Source organism: Coregonus clupeaformis, unplaced genomic scaffold (genome assembly GCF_020615455.1).
Source record: "Coregonus clupeaformis isolate EN_2021a unplaced genomic scaffold, ASM2061545v1 scaf0045, whole genome shotgun sequence".
Classification (NCBI taxonomy): Eukaryota; Metazoa; Chordata; class Actinopteri; order Salmoniformes; family Salmonidae; genus Coregonus; species Coregonus clupeaformis.
The window spans coordinates 536,665-544,828 of NW_025533500.1; positions in this window are offsets into that span (position 1 = coordinate 536,665).

The window sequence follows — 8,164 nt, forward strand, 5'->3', positions numbered from 1 at the left end:
GCCCTTCTTGACACCAGGCCATCCTCCAAAAGTCTTTGCCTCACTGTGCGTGCAGATGCACTCACACCTGCCTGCTGCCATTCCTGAGCAAGCTCTGCACTGGTGGTGCCCCGATCCCGCAGCTGAATCAACTTTAGGAGATGGTCCTGGCACCTGCTGGACTTTCTTGGGCGCCCTGACGCCTTCTTCACAACAATTGAACCTCTCTCCTTGAAGTTCTTGATGATCCGATAAATGGTTGATTTAGGTGCAATCTTACTAGCAGCAATATCCTTGCCTGTGAAGGCCTTTTTGTGCAAAGCAATGATGACGGCACATGTTTCCTTGCAGGTAACCATGGTTAACAGAGGAAGAACAATGATTTCAAGCACCACCCTCCTTTTAAAGCTTCCAGTCTGTTATTCTAACTCAATCAGCATGACAGAGTGATCTTCAGCCTTGTCCTCGTCAACACTCTCACCTGTGTTAATGAGAGAATCACTGACATGATGGCAGCTGGTCCTTTTGTGGCAGGGCTGAAATGCAGTGGAAATGCTTTTGGGGGATTAAGTTCATTTTCATGGCAAAGAGGGACTTTGCAATTAATTGCAATTCATCTGATCACTCTTCATGACATTCTGGAGTATATGCAAATTGCCATCATCAAAACTGAGGCAGCAGAATTTGTGAAAATTAGTATTTGTGTCATTCTCAAAACTTTTGACCACGACTGTAGTGTTGGTGGCATGCTTACCTGTGCTTCAGATCAGAAAGGTTTGGTGTTTAAGAGAAGATTGGTAGATTTTGACAAGTGTCAGAGGTTTATAGTTACAGTTTGGACAACACACAACACTTTGTTAGCTAGCTTTTTAGCTAGCTTTGTTGGCTAACTGTTGAGTTAGCTTCATTAGCTAGCTGCAACGTCACACTTTGTTAGCGTTTTCTTTAGTTGGCTTTGTATGCTAGCACCATAGAGATAGATAGAGGACTCATCTTTGTATCTGTGTCATTATAGCGTCTGTGACAGCATGAGCTTTTTAAAGTAGTCCATCTTCTTCTTCACGATTGGCTGATCCCTCCAGAAGCCCCCATGCTAAGATGGCCTTTTGTCCACTAGAGGACTCTATCATTCTCTATGGCTATCTCCAACACCGCACTTCTTTAGCTATCTCCAACACCACACTTCTTTAGCTATCTCCAACACCACACTTCTTTAACACCTCCAACACCACACTTCTTTAGCTATCTCCAACACCACACTTCTTTAACCATCTCCAACACCACACTTCTTTAGCTATCTCCAAAACCACACTTCTTTAACACCTCCAACACCACACTTCTTTAGCTATCTCCAACACCACACTTCTTTAACCATCTCCAACACCACACTTCTTTAGCTATCTCCAACACCACACTTCTTTAGCCAGCTCCAACACCTCACTTTGTTAGCTAGCTTTGTTAACTATCTCCAACACCACACTTTGTTAGCTAGCTTTGTTAACTAGCTCCAACACCACACTTCTTTAACTATCTCCAACAACACACTTTGTTAGCTAGCTTTGTCAACTAGCTCCAACACCACACTTCGTTAGCTAGCTTTGTTAGCTATCTCCAACACCACACTTCGTTAGCTAGCTTCGTTAATTAGCTTCAACAGAATGGGGTTGATCTTTCACAATAACTACTAGTGATTATATCATACGCAGGTAACTGCCAAAATAAAAGGAAACACTTGAGTAAATGAGGGATACAAAGTATATTGAAAGCAGGTTCTTCCACACAGGTGTGGTTCCTGAATTAATTATGCAATTAACATCCCATCATGCTTAGGGTCATGTATAAAAATGCCCAGTTGCCCATTATTTTCGCTACCATGGCTAGAAGAAGAGATCTCAGACTTTGAAAGAGGGGTTGCAAAGGGTGTGGGTGCCTGCACGTCTCAGTCCACAGATCTCAACCCAATTGAACATTTACGGGAGATCCCTCCAATAGAGTTCCAGACACTTGTAGAATCTATGCCAAGGTCCATTGAAACTGTTCTAGTGGCGGCCCAACACCCTATTAAGATACTTTATGTTGGTGTTTCCTTTCTTTTGGCAGTTACCTGTATAACGCTTTATCATTATCACTTACATTTTAGTCATTTAGCAGATGCTCTTATCCAGAGCGACTTACAGTTAGTGCATACATTTTTTTTTTAATACTGGTATCCCGTGGGAAACGAACCCACAACCCTGGCGTTGCAAACACCGTGCTCTACCAACTGAGCTACACGGGACTAATGTACAGTATATAAGAACCAATAGTCAATACACATTAGTCACACATATCATTAACCCATCATTAGTCACACATATCATTAACCCATCATTAGTCACACATATCATTAGCCCATTAATCACACATATCATTAACCCATCATTAGTCACACATATCATTAACCCATCATTAGTCACACATATCATTAACATATCATTAGTCACACATATCATTAACCCATCATTAGTCACACATATCATTAACCCATCATTAGTCACACATATCATTAACCCATCATTAGTCACACATATCATTAACCCATTAATCACACATATCATTAACCCATCATTAGTCACACATATCATTAACCAAGCCTTTAATTAAATGTAGAAACCGTGTTAGAGCGCAGCAGAGACTGGGCTTACAGACATCAAAATAAAAACACAATAAATTAGCAAAATTCCAGTAACTTTCCCAACATTCCCAGGAATCCGGGTTAGAAAACTCCCAGAATCAGGAATGAACAAGCAGGACATCCAGTATCCTCCAACCAGGACTTCTGGAAAAACCTGGAAATGTTGGAAAGTTACTGAAATTCGGCAACCCTACCAACATAACTCCCACTACAGGCCAAAACCAAACTGAGTCAGGACTGCCTAATGTTGATGTTAAATTGTGACGTTAAAGAAGTGTGTTTTGTTTGCTGTAATTGCATATTGCTGTCACCTTTTCTCACTCTCACCATTAAAACACATCGAACTGAGATGAATAGTCTATTGCTGCAGAAAGTACCCAACCCCAAACCAACATCTTACTGCATTACCTTCATTATCCGTTTGCATTCCAATTATTGGCAAAGGAGCTGATCTGATTGATCAAAAGACTCATTAGTGGCAAACAAATCAGAATTGGCCTGCCTTAGTAAACACAGCCTTTATGACTAACCTATAAACAAGTGATGTCACCCACTGAGACAGACAGACAGACAGACAGACAGACAGACAGACAGACAGACAGACAGACAGACAGACAGACAGACAGACAGACAGACAGACAGACAGACAGACAGACTCTGTCCCTGTTAGGATGGTTGATGATGATACCTTTACAGTCCATCGTTTCTCTCTTTTGTCCATTATCCTTAAATGGTTGATGATTCAAGTTGTATGAAGCAGCTCTGAGGTACCAGCATCGCTGTGATCGTCTTTGTGTTGCTGTGTGATGAGCAGGGTTGGGGTCAATTCCATTTCAATTCCAGTCAATTCAGAAAGTAAAGCAAATTCCAATTCCAAATTTCCTCTATTGCTAGGTTTCCATCTAATTTGTGACCGATTTTCATGCATTCAAAGATCTGCATAAAATAATATGCGCATTTTCCCACCAGAGATGTGTTTCCATCAAAATGACTTATTGCGGATAAACGTCTGTGCATGATTACGTATTGCACATAAAAATAATGTTTGCAAAATACAAGTTAAATGTGTTTCCATCGCATTTTCAACTCTACTGATGGTTTTGTCACAAAAACTGTTGCGTAATATAGCAAATGTGCTCTGGTCTTGGCCCATGCGCTTTAGCCAACAGCTCGCAGACTGTCACGGATTCAGCCGAGGCTGCTCCTCCTCCTTGCTCGGGCAGGCTTCGGCGTTCGTCGTCACCGGAGTACTAGCTGCTACCGATCTATGTTTCTGTGTTCTACTTGTTTTGTCTTCATTGTACACACCTGGTTCCCATTATGTCCATGATTTGTTCCCTATTTAACCCTCTGGCTCCCACAGTGTTGTGTGCCTGTTTGTTCTATGTTTGGTGTCATCGACTGGTGAGCGGGATTGTTCCTCCCTGAGTGGAGTTTATGTTCATTTGTTATTTGCGAGTAAAGTACGTTGTCTACTAGCTCTCCGTCCTGCCGCTACACACTGACGCCTGACACAGACATAGGACACCTACATTTAGATTATTATGGATAAGAGCAATATTATTTTTATTTGTCAAACAGCAGCCAAGCATCGATCCTCATGTCACCAGAATAAGATCCTCCATACTTATTGAAAGGAGCATTAAGCTCAAACCGTGAACTGTCGCCACCCTGTGAAGTTCATCATAACCCTAACCCTAACCCATAACTAGCCTAATGAACTGCATGCTTTCCCGAGTTGTAGTGGGAGGACCACACAACATGTTCCCGCTGCCATTTCTCGCATTATTAATTTTACAGACACAAAAAGATCCGACCATGTTGAATGAACAAATTGTCTGTCAGCGTTTATAAAATGGCGCAGTGGTCTAAAGTGGCGCAGTGGTCTAATGCAATGCACTGCATCACAGTGCTAGCTGTGCCACTAGATATCCTGGTTTGAGTCCAGGCTCTGTCGCAGCCGGCCGCGACCGGGAGACCCATGGGCGGTGCACAATTGGTCCAGGGTAGGGGAGGGTTTGGCCGGCAGGGATGTGGGTTTCTTTTCCCACGGGGGGCCAGTATGAAAAATAAAATAAAAATGACATGTATGCATTCACTAACTGTAAGTTGCTCTGGATAAGAGCGTCTGCTAAATTACTAAAATGTAAAAACATAGCCTGGTCCTAGATATCTGTGCCAACAATGACCACAAGAGTTGGCAAGACAGATATGGGGCCCTGCTATCACTAACACACTTGGTTCAACGGGCGGCAGGTAGCTTAGTGGGTAAGAGTGTTGTGCCAGTAACCGAAAGGTTGCTGGTTCTAATCCCCGAGCTGACTAGGTAAAAAATCTGCCGACGTGCCCTTAAGCAAGGCACTTAACCTTAATTGCTCCTGTAAGTCGCTCTGGATAAAAGCGTCTGCTAAATGACAAAATAAAATAAAAAAAATTAACCAATTAAGGTACAAAACCCATTCAGTCACTCACATTTAGCTAGTTATGTGTGTAAGTGCAGGGCTGGAACAAAAGCTTGCACGTGACCAATTTGTAAGATAGTTGTTTCAGCTAATTATCTAGGGCTAGATTCTATCAAATCCGATTCCCGCTTATTGGTTGTTTTGGCAGTGTCGGAGGTGGAACTGTGTCAAATCCACAAGCAGCTCCTTGCATTAACTTATCGCGGACACTGCCTTGTGTTAGCTTATCGCGGACACTGCCTTGCGTTATCTTATCGAGGACACTGCCTTGCGTTAGCTTATCGTGGACACTGCCTTGCGTTAGCTTATCGGGGACACTGCCATTGGATGCAACGAAACCCGACTTTATATTCTAACAAATCCCATGCAGCCACGTTAACTAGTTCAAACACTCCAACACCTCCAACACCGCTATGTGGATCTCTGCCAATTCGGGTTTACACCCGATCTGATTGGTCCAGGCCCACAGTTCCACCTCCAACACCGCTATGTGGATGTCTGCCAATGCGGATTAATGCCCGATCTGATTGGTCCGGGCCCTTGTCTTTAGGAGTCTGTATCAAATCACATTTCAGTAAGTTAGTCAACACACACAGTATCAAATCACATTTCACTAGGAGTTAGTCAACACACACATAACTGTTGTCTCTTCAGTTCTCTCATTATTTCCTCATTGTGGGTTCAGTCAATGGCAAAAATAATATTTTAATGATATTTTAATCCACTTTGGTACAGTGGGATGTGTGTATCTGTGTGGTTGAGCTCGACTGCTCTGTTTCATCTTCACGTTCTCAATGTGTTACTGTCCTAAGGCTGGACATGCTGAAAGATGTTCAAATCAAATAACAGAAGCGCATGCCAGTCGTGTCTGGTCCAAGCGCTAGTGATGTTAGTATCAATGAATCTATCTCTTTTTCATCATTGGCTGTCGCTCCAATTTGATCCATCAATGGCTGTCGCTCCAATTTGATCCATCATTGGCTGTCGCTCCAATTTGATCCAGATCAACACAGGTAGTTTGCTAAAACACTACCGACTGGTTTCCCAGACACAGATTAAGTCCTGGACTAAAAAAAAAATGTTCAAAGGAGATTCTCCATTGAAAGTGCTTCATAGTCCAGGACTAGTGTTCATCTTAATCTGTGTCAGGGAAAAGCCGTTGAAACCGTTGTTGTCATGGTGTCATGAAGAACAGACAAGAACCTGACCAGGCGTAACTATAGCGATGAGGTATAACGAAGGACTCTCTCTCCTCTGAACAATCAGGCGTGACCATAGCGATGAGGTACGAGGAAGTGTTTCCAGGTGGTTAGGATTCTGAGAGGGAACAGGTGCTGTGCTTTATTAACCGTAGCTACGGTAACGAGCTGATGGACTGTTTCTGGCAAGTGGGACGTTTTGAGTCCTGAACATTTTAATGAGCCGTAATTTCAGATTCGTATGCAGTAATTTAGACACACAGTTGATGAGGTAACGTGTTGCAGATGGATTTAGACACACAGTTGATGAGGTAACGTGTTGCAGATGGATTTAGACACACAGTTGATGAGGTAATGTGTTGCAGATGTATTTTTAAGATTCAGGCTGGGATTCAATCCAAGGTGTGCTATAGCGCGGCACACTACACAGCTGTAAAGGTATTTTCCTGACCTTTGACCTGGAAGTCTCTTATAGAGCGCTGCAAATCCTGTTCTCACACAATAATAAATCACATCTACCATCTTCTCCACCTTCCATATACACTGAGTGTTCAAATATATTGAGTTGCACTCCCCCCTTTTACCCTCAGAACATAATGGACTCTAGAAGGTGTTGAAAGCGTTCCACAGGGATGCTGGGCCATGTTGACTCCAATACTTCCCACAGTTGTGTCTAGTTGGCTGGTAGTGGATCTCTACTCCGAATAGCTCGTTCCATCTCATCCCACAGATGCTCAATTGGATTGAGATCTGGTGACTGGGCAGGCCACTGCAGTGTAGTCCCCTGTAGCTCAGTTGGTAGAGCATGGTGCTTGCAACGCCAGGGTTGTGGGTTCGTTTCCCACGGGGGGCCCAGTATGAAAATGTATGCACTCACTAACTGTAATTTGCTCTGGATAAGAGCGTCTGCTAAATGACTGAAAATGTAAGCTGAATTCACTGTCATGTTTGTGGAACCATTGCTGGACAATCCTAGCCTTGTGGCATAGAGCATTATCCTGCTGAAAAAAAATCAATTTGCAGATGGATACACTGCTGCCATGAAAGGATGCACCTGATTGGCAAGGATGTTCAGATATCCTGTGGTATTCAAACGTTGCTCCACTTTTATCAAGTGGCTCAATGGTGAGCCATGAAAACACACCACACAACATCACCACCAGCCTGCAATGTTGACATGCTTCATGATGGATGCATGCACTCATGTAGTTTTTTTCCATACCCTAGTCCTCCCATCAGAGTGAAACAGCAGGATCCGGGATTCATCAGTCCAGGCAATGTTTTTCCAATTCTCCAGTGTTCAGTGTTTCGTTCCTTAGCCCCACTGCATCCGCAGTTTCTTGTTTTTTGCTGAAAGAAGTGGAACTCTGTAAGGTTGTTGGCTGCTATAACCCATTCGTGTCAAGGTACAACGAGTTGTGCATTATTTCAGGGGAACAACTTTCACTGGGGACGGCCGGGACATGTCCCCCCCACATTCTGAAATTGCATTTTTGTCCCCCCCCCCCCCAGTTTTATAATTGGAATGTGATACAAAGCGAGTTGACAGTGTACTTTAGGACCATGCGGATGCCTCCTAGCGGTCGGGCTGTTTGAAGTGTTTATCCGACTGGATTAAAAAAGAAAAAAGAAAATGATGCCCCCCCTCCCCCTAAATGATGTCCCCACTTTTCCAAAAACCAAAGTTGCGCCCCTGCATTATTTGATGTGTCTTTGGGAACCAAGGTTGTACTGGACTGTCAGTCGACTAACTGTAGCCCGTCTGTTGCTCTGCACACTTGTGTCTGCCTCCTGTGTCAGCCTCCTGTGTCAGCCTCCTGTGTCAGCCTCCTGTGTCAGCCTCCTTGTGT